Below are 13,522 nucleotides of genomic sequence, written 5' to 3'. Positions count from 1 at the left end.
GGTATTTCAAAAAGTTTACAAGAATGGAATGTCCGTGATACGTCCTATTCTAAAGTTCAGAAGACTCTTGAGAAAGCTGGTTACAAGATTTTCAAGTTCAGACCCATTCCAAAATTGACACAGACGCATAGAGAAAAGAGAGTAGAATTTTGCCTCCTTATGATGAAAAGAATTAATGATGATCCTAACTTTTTAAGAAATATCCTGTGGACGGACGAGTCTACCTTTGCTACGAATGGCACGATAAATAGAAAAAATACCAGGTATTGGGCCACAGAAAACCCATTCTGTTACAGAGAATTTAGATTTCAAGGGCCAGTCCGTTAATATTTGGTGCGGACTAATGGATAACAAAATTATTGGGCCCTATTTTTTTATCAAAACTTGAATGGGGACTCATGTTTACACTTTCTCGAAAAGACGTAGAAGATTTTCTAGATGAATTACCTTTGCAGCATTTTGAACATATTATGTTCCAGCAAGACGGAGCTCTACCCCATAGTACCTTAAGAGTGAGAAACCACTTAAACCAACGTTTTAACATATGGATTGGTAGAAGAAATGCACCAATTAACTGGCCAGCCAACAGTCCAGATCTTACTCCAATAGATGCGCTTCTATGGGGATATTTAAAAAATCGCATTTACCAAAATCATTGAAAATATAGAACAACTGGCAACTACGAGTAATTAGAAACGAAATAAATGAACTAAATGAAAATCATTCAAATTTTGTAAGAGGATCTTTGGAGAAACTTCGAAGAACATTACTAAAATATATCGGGCAAGATGGAGGTCCTGTGGAGCAACTCAATATTTAAGAACATTAATTTTTATATAATACAGTCTGACACCGGACCGGTCTAACAGTTGCAAGGCCAAGGAACTGACGCGGGACGCACTAGGGTTCCAGGAAAGGTAAACGACAGATTGGCACCAGGACCAAATACATATACATGCGAGTGACTCCATACCGAGGACTCTTCAACGAACGCTCGCCTCGACAACATTTCTTTTCACTAAACTTGGTTTTCAATAAAAATAATTTGAGAGAGTTTTATTTTGCTGCACACCGAAAGCAGCCCTCAGGATTAAACGAAGAATCAATAAATTAATCCAGATATAGGGCGTCCCATATAAAAAAAGTATACTTTTTGATCTACCCAGTATACTAATATGTTTGATCAATTTTCAAATATCTGTCCAAAAAGTACAGGAAAAATCTTAGAAGCTCACATTTTTTACAAAATTTTACTGCCCAAATAAATAAGTTAAGGTTATAGAAAATCACCCGATATATAAAAAAATTGCGAAACACATTTCTCCAGAAAATTTATATACAGTACGCACTTAAAGTATGGAATAAATTCAGTAAAATCGAAACAATTTTTTTTTGGAAAAATCCTCGAACAGGTAGATTTTTAATTTAAAAAATACATATTTTTTCCTAGAAGATGGATCGGCAGACGAGGACCGATAGAATGACCCGCGAGATCCCCAGATCTTACACCCCTGGACTATTTCTTATGGGGCTACTTAAAGTCCAAAGTGTACGTTAATAGACCACATAATTTAGAAGAAATCCAAAATTGTATTAGGTATTAGATGAAATACACAGAGTTACCCCAGAAATAATTCATAATGTGCAAGAAGAATTTCTACACAGACTTGCGTATTGTCAAGAAGTCGGTGGGTGGCAATTCGAACACTTAATTTAGGTGGAAAACTTAATGAATTGTATTTGCTTGACATAGGAATCATTATTTTTTTAATGTATAAATTTACGTTTTCTAACATTCAATCGTCATTTACTCGAAAACTTTCCTATGTAAGATGGCAATAATTTAATACTGTCGGATCTACAATGAAACGATCTTTCAGAATCAAGAAAAAAAATAGGGGGTTGCTATTTAAAAAAAATGTCGATGACGTCATTACTCGAAAACAAATGACGGTTGAAAATCGCCTTTTATGCTAAAATATGTATTTTTTAAATTAAAAATCGACCTGTTCGAGGATTTTTCCCCAAAAAAATTTGTTTCGTTTTTACTGAATTTATTCCATACATTAGGCGCGTATTGTATGTTTATAGAAACTCCAAATCGACGTTGCAAAACAAATAAGCAAATAATTACACAATATTAAATGTATGACAAATGTTTGATGATTGAGTTTTTCTACTCTACATGCATCGAACTCACCACAGAACTATATTATTGATATTGGATCAGCTTTTTGTTCTTTCCTCGGGTGATATAAACAATTTTATATTCAAATACATACAGCAACAGAATGGCTTTGAAAGTTGCATAATTTAATTATAAAAAACAGGAATTGTAGATATGAGGTTACAATTTTTAAATTTTCCTTGACTGTACAAACGTCTGATGTAATGATTTACATAATTGTTTACATAATTATTTAACAGTAACAAAATAAATAAAATAACCAAATCATGCATATCAAAGAAAAAGTTATTTTAATATTAATAACTGTACCAGTATATTTTCTGTGTATAAATATGGCAAATAAATTAATTATGATTGTCTTTTCTTATCATCAATTTTAATTAATTAATACATGTTTTATGAAGTTAACAGCGAATCATGAAATAGTTTTCAGTAGTCCATAAATAGTTAATGGTATGTTACTATCAATCACCTGCTAACCAAAACATGTGGAAGACACATAGAAAGATAATATTTTTTATATTTTACCTAGTTTAATTGAATCCTCACGTGAACATATGGTTCGCAATGGCATATTTCATTTAAATCTAGCCTTTCTACGAATCATTCAAGGCCACATATGTTCTCGATGGAACTGGTGTTCTTAGCAAACATTTTTACTAACAAGATAAGCATAAACTTGATTATTTGCCGAGCTACACAACTGTTGGTATTGAATGTCTGCTTGAAAACTCTACTGAAACTTAACCTAATTAATAGCGAAGCAGTTTATAATCTACATTATCTTTTACGTGACATACCTGTTAGAATAATACGTGGAACACTGGTTTTCTGTCACGGGGGACACACTAAATCATTACACTATCAGGAGCCAGGGGGGAAAATCACCTCAACACTTCAAAAAGACTCCTTCGAGATGTAAATCATATAAAGGTAGGTCACGAAACTGAGGACTGCCGTGAGCGCGAGAAATTTCAAATAGATCAACAATAAACGTCGAATTTTGCCGTTTAGGAAAGGTCCAGGGCCAGAGCTTCGTCTAAGAAGTCGTTCACGGGCAGAACGGAAAAGGGTAGAATGGCGGACAACCCGATTTTTACCAATTTAAGTCCGACGAGCACTCTGGGGTGCTTGCTGATTCTCTTCACGAGGGCACTGACCAAAGGGCGCAGATTCTGACTCATTGGATACGCGCGACGGGGATGAACGTTGTCGGTGGTCGGTGAGTGTCGCGGTTGTCGTCGATCTCGAGGTGGTAAACAGGTACGCAACAATCGCCTGACAACAAATGACTGCCGCTCGCTAGGTATCGCCGCGAGATCCGTGCCTTTTCGCGATGGTGTACTAGCCGCGACTTTCTACGCGAAGTGTTGTAAGATGCGGCGCTATCTGCGGCCGCGCCGTTTTTGTGGAGACCGTTTGCAAGGTGACTTTCTAAGGTGCCATTTGTCGGGTTCTGGTCATTGCTAGCTGCCGGCCAGCGGCGACTTGGGCACCTGTTTAAAATATATATGTAGACAAAACATTTTTGTAAATCATTTTTTTAATAAAAAATGTTTTCCGTGCTAATTTAAAAGATTAACAAGTAATAGGCACTCCTTTAGTCTATTACTAAGTTAAATTCTTTAAAAAATAATTATACTCAGTGAAAACGATGAACTAAACGGCAAATCAATGTGAAAATGACTACTATTTATTAAATTTATTAAATTAATTCAAATTAATAGATACTAATAGAAAATGTCATATGTATGGCGCTCTCTAGTGAGGAATATATAAACCAGGGTGGTATGCACAATTAACTCCTCTTTGGGCATAACAGAATTCTGTACGAAGGGGACTACATTATCTTCATAGGCGCCGGGACTTCTAAATTGCTGTGGGTGTCCAGATCGTAAATAACAATAAAAATTGAGGAACATTTTTATTTATAAAAATTATAAGAAAACCGATGCAAGTGGACGTCTGGGATGCTTCCGTGCGTCATGGTTGCTCGACGACCAAAAATTGGAAACATCGGTGATTTTCCAGGTTTCGTCATATGCGTGCAGCGGTCGTCGACGCTGGCATTGCTTATGGAGTATCGCACGAAAATTTCGAAACGTCCGCGAAATTTTGTATTTTCCTCTCAGGGTGGCTACGAGTGCTGTAGCAGTCTGCCATGTGTATAATATTAAGAATATTAATTTGGAGCGTTCTGACAGATGGATTCAAAACATAGGCGACAAATGCTCACGTGTTATTGGTTCTTGTTTGTAAACTTTGTCTTTGAGATAACCCCACAAAAAGAAATCTGGCGAAGTAAGATCTAGTGTACTAGCAGGCCAATTTACCGGTCCAGCTTTACGAATCCAATGATCACTGAAGTCACGATCAAGTACTTCACGTGCTACCAACCCGAATAGTATGCTGGACCACCATTATGTTGAAACCACATGTTTTGTAGCACTTCTAAACTCAAGTCTTCAAGTAATGTTGGCAGTTCATTTTCCAAATTGTTTGCATAGGTTCACAGTAGAAAAAATCGAAAAAATTGAATTTTGTGGATTACAGCGACATCTACCATGAATGCAAAAAAGGTTTCTGACAAATCTTACGTATTTTTAGCTGTAGAATCCGAATATGCACTAAAAATAAGGACACCTATTTAAGATTTCAAAGTTACCCCCGCCCCACCTACAACGAGAAAGGCAGGGGGACTAATAATTAAGTTGTGATTATTCAGACCGCAGGAAACTGTATTATCTCCATATACGTGGAATATTGGACCGCCCTGTATTCGCGAAACAGACAAAGAACCGTTTTAAAATACCATCCAATAAAATGAAATTTCGTGCTTCGCGGTGTGTGATAATTCGGGCACATTTTCGAGTACCCACAAAGAGCAATAGCCGACCACTTACTATCGTCAAACCCGAAAATTCGTCGACAAAACATGAAACGTCCCCATTGTGCTCGAAAAACGGTAGCTTTCTGAGCCATTTGGTCGCGACAAAACACCGAAACAGCGTGAAATTATGTGGGCACATTTAAATAAATAAAATATCCACCACGGCATAAAATAAGCTTTAACTCTGCTGCACGACGTAATTAATTAACATATCTTTGGAATACCGCCGGGGATTTTTGCGACAAACCAACGATAAAGGCACACACATGACAGTGGCGCACCAAAAACTGTTTCTAGTGGTGCTAGAATAGAAAAAAAATAGTATAAATGGATAAAAATATATGAAGTGGTTTAGTGAAATAGTGAATTTCTTTATTCAACGAGATGTCTGAATAATATTTGAAACTTTAGACGTGATGTAGGCAGGTGTTCATTATCTACTTTAGTCGCATCTTCCGAGAAACTTAAATTTATATTTCATATTTGACTTTGTCGCAATTAACATGTTTGGAAGTGAATACAGAAAGTAGGCTGTGGAAATATGGAGCACTGTTGCTACATTCAGCACATTTTCGTCAGATTGTGATCTAATTTTTTACCATAGCTCTTTCTTAATAGAACATAAAAAAATTTTATATTTAAACGCACTTTATTGACAAAAAATTTACTTTCAATTTGCGATTTAAAAAAACTAATTTCACATTAAGAAAATACAAATTGGCCCTTTTAAAATCGTTCCCGTTGATTCGACGCCTATGTATTATTTAGTGATGAAGTCAGTTTAGAGAAGTTTATATAGTCAACGTCTAGAGGGCAGAACGATCGAATCATTAAATCTTATATTATACATTATTTCTATTCTTTGTCTTATTTTCTACTAATTTTTCTAATTCTGCAATTTCCACAGTAACAATTTGGTTAATAAATTGCTGTTTCGGTGGCATACACACGCGTATTCTTGAATCGATTTCGTCTTCGGAAAATGGGTCGGTGTACGAATAATTACTTTTTTCCGACAGGTTAGAGCCATTCGTAAATGCCGTATTTTATACGTAAACTGATTAACATGACCCTATGCCTACTTCAAATTTTATTGCAGTCGCTGGTTAGCAAAATATGGATGAAATAACAAATATCGATATTGGGGCATTAGAAGAAGCTGAATTATTATTTAATAATACCCCAATTCGAAGATTTCATGAAACGGTTAATCCTTTTGAAAAACTATATAGTTTTTTATATTTAATCATAATTTTAAAATAAATATTTGCTTGAAGTTAGTTATCATTTTTCTTATAAATTGTTTGTTTAGATCAATTTGAGTCCTACAATAGTTTAAACTATTCAGCTATATACAGAGTGTTAGAAGTTTGACTGCCTTAATTTTAACAGACGATAGAATACATTAAAATAAACCAAAAAAACCTTATACAGGTTCGGAAAGTGCCGATGGTCCATCTGTCGTTACGTGAGAGCGATAAAGTAAGACATAGAAATCCATGCGATAGAGAAGAATGGCTATAATGAAGGCGTCTCATAGTCACCGCCCGTTTCGCCCTTCCACAAATAAGATCCACTTCCACAAACGTCAAAATTTTGCCCCCTTAAATGTTGCACTCTTCGAATTATTATTTCAAACTGAATATAAACAGTTTCAACTAAATTGTACTTATAATGCGCTTCAGCAAAAATTCTCTAAATAATATATGTTGAACGAGGAAAGCATCGATATAGTTCCAATTTATGCAGTTCTCCAAGAAAATATGAACTATTTGAAACAACCACGTCAGAAGAGCTTGTTGTAATTTTTATTGATCGGCGAGCTTACGATAGAAGGAAAATAAATGGAGAAATATTTAAATTATAAAAACCATTTGGAAAATTGTATCTATCAATATTGTTCAAATATGTATAATAAAATATCTTTCATTTTAAATTTCTAATTACTACATTACCCCTTTAATACCTCCAATTTGTACAGAAATTCCATACAAACAAATAGTGCTTATGCTCTTATTCGTTAATAATAATTAATTAAAATTACTCGTACAAATATGTATTGTACGGAGTACCTTGCTGGGATCACTTAAAAAAAAAGTTTCATACAAAAGTTGACCTTGAAAATGACCTAGAACTTGAGTACATACATTCGTATGTATGTACAAAGTGATAAATTTATCAAACTGGAGTGTTTCAAGATGTTTACAAAGAAATTGTCGGATGTGGATACTCATAGATCAATTACACAGCTATTAGATATCCATCTGACGAACAATGTGTAAATAAAAAAATGATACTTCATTTCTAGGGAATAAAAAATAAATATATTGTAACGAATTTGAAATGTTCATGTAGAAACTCATATGAAAATATTGCCTGACCGAACTTAAAGTCGTATACAAATTTTAATTATTATTATTAATTTATAGAATTGTATATAAAAATAAAAGGACATTTGTTAAAAATGTTTTAGTTGTAAGTAGTGTTGTGAAAAAGTGATTGAAAAGGACATCCAAAGACTGAAAAATTCTGTGTATGGACCTTAAGCAAAGCTAGGGACAGAATATTCAGGAAGGATGAGACAAACAAAAAATTATTGATTAGGCAGCTCCCGAAAAATTAAAAATAAAGCAAGAAAAAACAGTTCAAGAAAGAAAATTAACCAATCACCAGATAAATCTACGTTTGCCAGAGTCCAGAGAAACTTATTTTGTCATCCCATCAAAATTTTCCGCTACCAGCAGTATAAAACAGTTCCAAAACAGTTTCCAGTGACCAAATAAATAGTCTGCAAGGCCTCTACGTAGTTTCCAGCAAAGAAAACTTCAAAAATTTTACAACGTACAAACACAGTGCACTACAATATTACTAGATATCACCAATAAATCATGCTTTCTCTCGCATCAAATCTTTGCAAAGTATAAATAACAAACCACAGGACTTATTTGTGCAGAAATAAGCATAATCCAATTACTTAATTATTGTGAAATACAAAACGTTAGACAGATTTTTACATTGATGGGACAGTATAACTAGCGCCTTCTAGACGTGACCACAACACTGTTTGCATATTCGTATTTGCCTCGTCAAAAAACGTAAAACTACAAATTTTCAAAACAATCGGTTCACACATACTTAAAATATAGATAAAAATCGAAAATATTTTTTCAAGTTTAACACCCTGTAGAACGAAAAGGAGCAACAATTGATTAAGGCATGTTTGGCTCAATCACTATATTTTGAGGTTAACAATCTGCCATTAAGCTGTGTACCATTAGTAATGACTCACCGGTTATACCGAAAGTCGCCATCAACTTGCTTATTTTAAATGGACCACCCTATATATTATTGTAATTTTGGATTCTACGTGTTATTTTAGGTGGACTTTTACGAAGTTTCCCTATTCTTAAAATTAACCTTTTTCGAAATATTTATTTTTTTTCAAAAAAATGGAGAGAAACAGTGACTAGCTTCAAACTATGTGTATTTTATAGTAAGAAAAATAAAGCAACAATATTTATAGGGAGGATAGCTAGACCCCTAAGCTTCCCATCCGTACTTTCAAAGTGGCTTAATTGCATACAGAGTGTTAGAAATTTAATCCCGAGTTTAATTAACTTCAAACCTTCATAAGTCGTTTTTTTTAAATGGAACACCCTGTATGTTTTTCTATATTCTGATACACAATTTTATTCTCTTTCGAACGGTATCAGGTTTCCCTATACATATCTCTTCTAGTTTTTAAGTTATTTACTATTTTTTGTGTAATCACCTAAAATCATGTAATTTCTTGCGAAGATAGCTGTGGAATTTTTAGAAAAACTTCAAAACAAACAACTAAACCGTCAGCAGTTATTTATTAATATTATTTATTCACAGACGTTGCAATGGGATTCTAAGCAGAACATTTACATTTAATGAGACATATCCAAATTTTCCACCAATGAGCAGAATAAAGTTAAGAAGAATTCTAAAAAATCAACTTCATACATAGTAGATAATACACAATTTTAATTATGTATGTTGATAATAATAATGCACTAAGATAAAAAAATGACTTAAAAAAGTAATAAGTGTTCAATATGACCCCCATCAACAGCTAAGCACTTGTGGATTCTAGAGATAACACCATCAGTCAAAATTGAATCTTCTATCTGCATTATCAGTTAGTAAGTTTTACGATGATCTCGATTTAGAATTATAACTAGCTTTGCTTATTTATTTCTAAAGCTGCAGTCATTGTTGGGCTTATGAACAAGAGACGAATTGTGGCAAAGAATAGCAGAAAATTGTAATTTCCTCAGGGAAAGGACTTCGTTTTGGACAATTGCTGTAGGACGCGTTACTTACTCGACCTATTTGCCAATGTTATTTTATTATTTAGTTTTGATATTTTTTCAAGAAATAAAATTATTTCTACAAAAAACACCAGTGGTGTATTGTTTTCTTGGGAAAAGTTGGCGGACATTTTAGTAGCACGTCACTGGTTAAAACCAGAAGGTTTTCATCAAATAAACGGATTAATTTATGAGGAAAATTCAATGAAACGTAAAATATATCTTAAACGGCTACTACTATTAAAAGACACCAAGTAACATAGTATTTGAATATAACATTATTTCTACAAAAAACCGCCAGTGGTGTATTTTTGTCTTACGAAAATGGGGCGGCACCTCCAGTAGCACGCCACTGGTTAAAGCCACAGGGTTAATATTACATTCAATAAAAGCTCTAATTAAGTAAATACGTCGTAATAAATTTCATTCAATTCTGACAGCGTATTATAAAGATTGTAAACTTTAACACCCTGTATCTCGAATACCGAGTCCCGCAGGAAAAAAGTTTACAACGCAAACTCTACTTATTTTTTGGTAATGAATTTATTCCTGCAGTTTCTGAGTTTAAAGTGAAATCACTCTACATATGCCATATTAATTGGAATTTGTTTAATTTTTTTAAAGACTTTCTAAGAACAAAGTACCTTATTCATTTTATGTTGAACAGGTAAGATCAAAAACTATTTAGTGAATGAAATTTTATGTTACGGCCCTAAGTTACATCCTGTCTGTTATCCTCTCGGAACGGTGTCTTTGGTTAATTTGTTTCAAATTAGTTTTAAACAAAGTCACCACGATTGTTAATCATTTACCTTTTGTGGTACAATTTTCGTTTTTTTTTTAAATTTTTTTTGGGTATTTTTCCACTCGAAAAAATTTAAAAACACTACACCTTTCTTTATATCAATATGATGAGTATGATAAAATCAATTTTTCTAGTGCAAGCCTTATAGAAATTTTTCTCTGAGAAAGTCTTTATAATAATAATAATAATACTTTATTTTCCTTAAAGACACTAATACATGTATAGGAATAGTCAAGACTTACAAATTAAGACAGAGTAGGCAAAAATGCCGAAACAGTATAATAACATTTTTCCATTAAAAATTGCTTTAGAGCGCCCTTAAATAAATATACACTTTGCATTGATTTAAGTTCCTCAGGTAGTTTATTATATATTTTAAGGCCCAAGCAGTCGGGAGAGTTAGCTGTTATTTTATTCGAGCAAATGGCAAATGAAAATCTATATTTTGTCGCGTATTGTATCTATGATAAGAACTACGTAACATAAACTTGCTCTTATTATGAAACACGTACAGACACAATTCGAACATAAATAAACACGGCAAAGTTAAAATTCTTAAGCTTTTAAATATTTCCCTGCATGAATAATATCTAGGAACTCCCATTATAGATCTTAGCAGCCTTTTTTGAGCAATAAAAACCTGAGTAGTAAATGTGGAGTTACCCCAGAAACAGAGACCGTATCTTAAACGACATTCAACTTGTGCATAGTATAAACAGCGAAGTTGGTCAATACTTAAAACCGATCTCAAATTACGAAATAGATACGTTAGAGAGGAGAATTTCTTCGTTAGTATATCACAGTGAGCATGCCATTTCAAATGTTTCTCTATATAAAGACCTAAAAACTTCACTACTTCAGAGTCAGTACTTAAACGCGTGTTATCAATGGTAAAATCTAAAGTATTACAATTTTTTTGTGAACTGTGAAATCTTAAAATTTTCGTTTTATTGATGTAAAAGTATAACTGATTTTCAGAAAACCATTTTGTTAAATCATGTAATAAAATATTACAATTAGCCTTCAAATTTATATCATCACCGCTGGAAGTGATTAAGGAAGTGTCATCAGCGTAGATAGTGAAACCTGTATTTAATGAAATTGAATCGAGATCATTCATATACAACAAAAACAGCATCGGACCTAAAATTGAACCCTGTGGTGCACCCATCCCAGAATACTGTACCGAACTGCTATCTTTTATAGCAACAAACTGAGTTGTGTTTTCTAGAAAAGATTGTACCCAATCAAGAGCCAGACCCCTTATTCCAAAAGATATTAACTTCGATATCAGCCTTTCGTAATAGACGCAATCAAAAGCCCTACTTAGATCGCAAAAAATTCCAATAGGGCACTCATCAAATTCAATAAAATGGTATATTTTACTTAAAAGTGAATGAATGACTGTGCTCGTGGACATCCCGCTGCGAAACCCATACTGATTCTTTGTTAAAATATTGAACTTATCAAGAAACGATAATAATCTATTTAAAAAACAATATTCAAATATCTTTGAAAAGGCAGCAGGCCCAGTTACAGGTCTATAATTTTCGATATTACTGGGGTCTTCAATAATTCTGGGAATGCATCACACTTAGGGTTGCCAGATCTATTTCATGACAGACCCGGAGAAATTGATGTCCAAAAAAAAAAAAGGTCTAGGAAATTTTGAAGTCAAATCGTTTACGAGGAAATCGATCTCTAAAAAAAAAGGTCTACAACAACAGCTTCGGGGGTAGGACGTCTTAACCCGGAGAAATGACATATTAACCCGGAGCCCGGAGATGTACCATCAAAACCCGAGGACTCCGGGTCAAACCCGGAGACCTGGCAAGCCTAACCACACTCAAAGGACAGATTGACAAGATACGTAATGGGATGTATTACACATGCCTCACTACAAACGTTGGTATATCGTCTGACCCAGACGATCGTTTATTTTTTAACTTTCTTTTCAGCAATTCAAGAACTTCAGTGGGAGTACATAGTTTCAGGTATAGAGAGCTACTATTTTCTGTCTGTCAAACTCTGTTTAAATCTTGTTTTTGACAGAAAACCAACTTTCCAACTCAGTTTCTGCCAAATTGCGCAAAAAAACAAGATTTAAACAGAGTTTGACAGACAAAGATTTTCTCAGAGTTTTTTAGATAAAATAAGTCTTGTCTTCCATACGGGGAGTTATTTTTTTGATTATTTTTTATTTTCAATGTGACAAGTCTCAATTAAACAAATAGGTAATGAAAATTTTCGCAAGAAATAATTAATATTAACAATATTTTAAAAACTTCAATATATTTCTCATAGTCTATTTTAAACTAAAAAAAAAATGATCACATATTTTACAATTGCGGCAGGCCGGCAACAATTTCGGATTCAATGCCAACGTGGTCGGATCCACGGAGGATCTTGAAGTATCCGTTTTCGCCCCAATCGGTGTTCCAGGAGTTGGCTGCCAACCAGTAGGGTGTATCATTCTCCACACCCCAACCCAGGATCTTTATGGCGTGTCCACCTACGGCTTTCCCTGCTACGTTCTGGTACACACCTGAAGCAAAACGATAATTGTAATGAGCCTTGCTCTGGCTTCATATTTTAAAATCATTCGGCGGTTAAATTGTAGTGCGACTGGCAAATGGCAAAATGTGATGACAGTTTTTGATAGGAATCCATTACCAATTTGTAAGACATCAAAACTAAGAACAGGAGATACTTGAAATCATGCTTAAGTTGAAGGAGATCTCAAAAGAGGAAATCAGTAATGCCAAGGAAAAGGATCAACAATTCCTCTATCCTTCACGCAAATAAATTTACATTTACTTGCCGGTTTTATAAACGCACATCAAAGGTAGGTAAGTTGTAAAATTTAAGTAACTTAGGTAAGTATTTACCCTAAAATTATTGTTAGGTTAAATCAAACGAAAAAGGATCTAACAAGGAAACTACCCCAACCCGAACTCTCCGGTTCCCAATATTTTTATATATGTTGTATATTTAGGGGGTGAAATAGGTACATCCTCAAAGTTAGCCCCCCAAAACAGTTTTTTCTAAATATCTGGAGTTCTAATCAATATTTTGGAATGAAAANAGTCAATAAAATGGTATATTTTACTTAAAAGTGAATGAATGGCTGTGCTCGTGGACATCCCGCTGCGAAACCCATACTGATTCTTTGTTAAAATATTGAACTTATCAAGAAACGATAATAATCTATTTAAAAAACAATATTCAAATATCTTTGAAAAGGCAGCAGGCCCAGTTACAGGTCTATAATTTTCGATATTACTGGGGTCTTCAATAATTCT

At 33.9% G+C, this 13,522-nt stretch overlaps 1 protein-coding gene across 1 annotated transcript in view; it reads right to left on the bottom strand.

Moving 5' to 3' along the window:
* The window catches only part of LOC108908133 (DNA ligase 1-like), a 69,721-nt gene extending 66,155 nt beyond the window's left edge, over nt 1-3,566 (bottom strand). Inside the window, exon 1 of the mRNA XM_018712059.2 lies at nt 2,989-3,566. The gene's annotated coding sequence lies outside the window, so the exon portion shown is untranslated. The remainder of the gene's footprint in view (nt 1-2,988) is intronic.
* Nucleotides 3,567-13,522: the final 9,956 nt, after the last annotated feature.

Source organism: Anoplophora glabripennis, unplaced genomic scaffold (genome assembly GCF_000390285.2).
Source record: "Anoplophora glabripennis isolate ALB-LARVAE unplaced genomic scaffold, Agla_2.0 scaffold254, whole genome shotgun sequence".
In the NCBI taxonomy this organism is placed as follows: domain Eukaryota; kingdom Metazoa; phylum Arthropoda; class Insecta; order Coleoptera; family Cerambycidae; genus Anoplophora; species Anoplophora glabripennis.
Note: the sequence above shows the minus strand (reverse complement) of the source record. Positions and strands in the feature narration are given on the sequence as shown.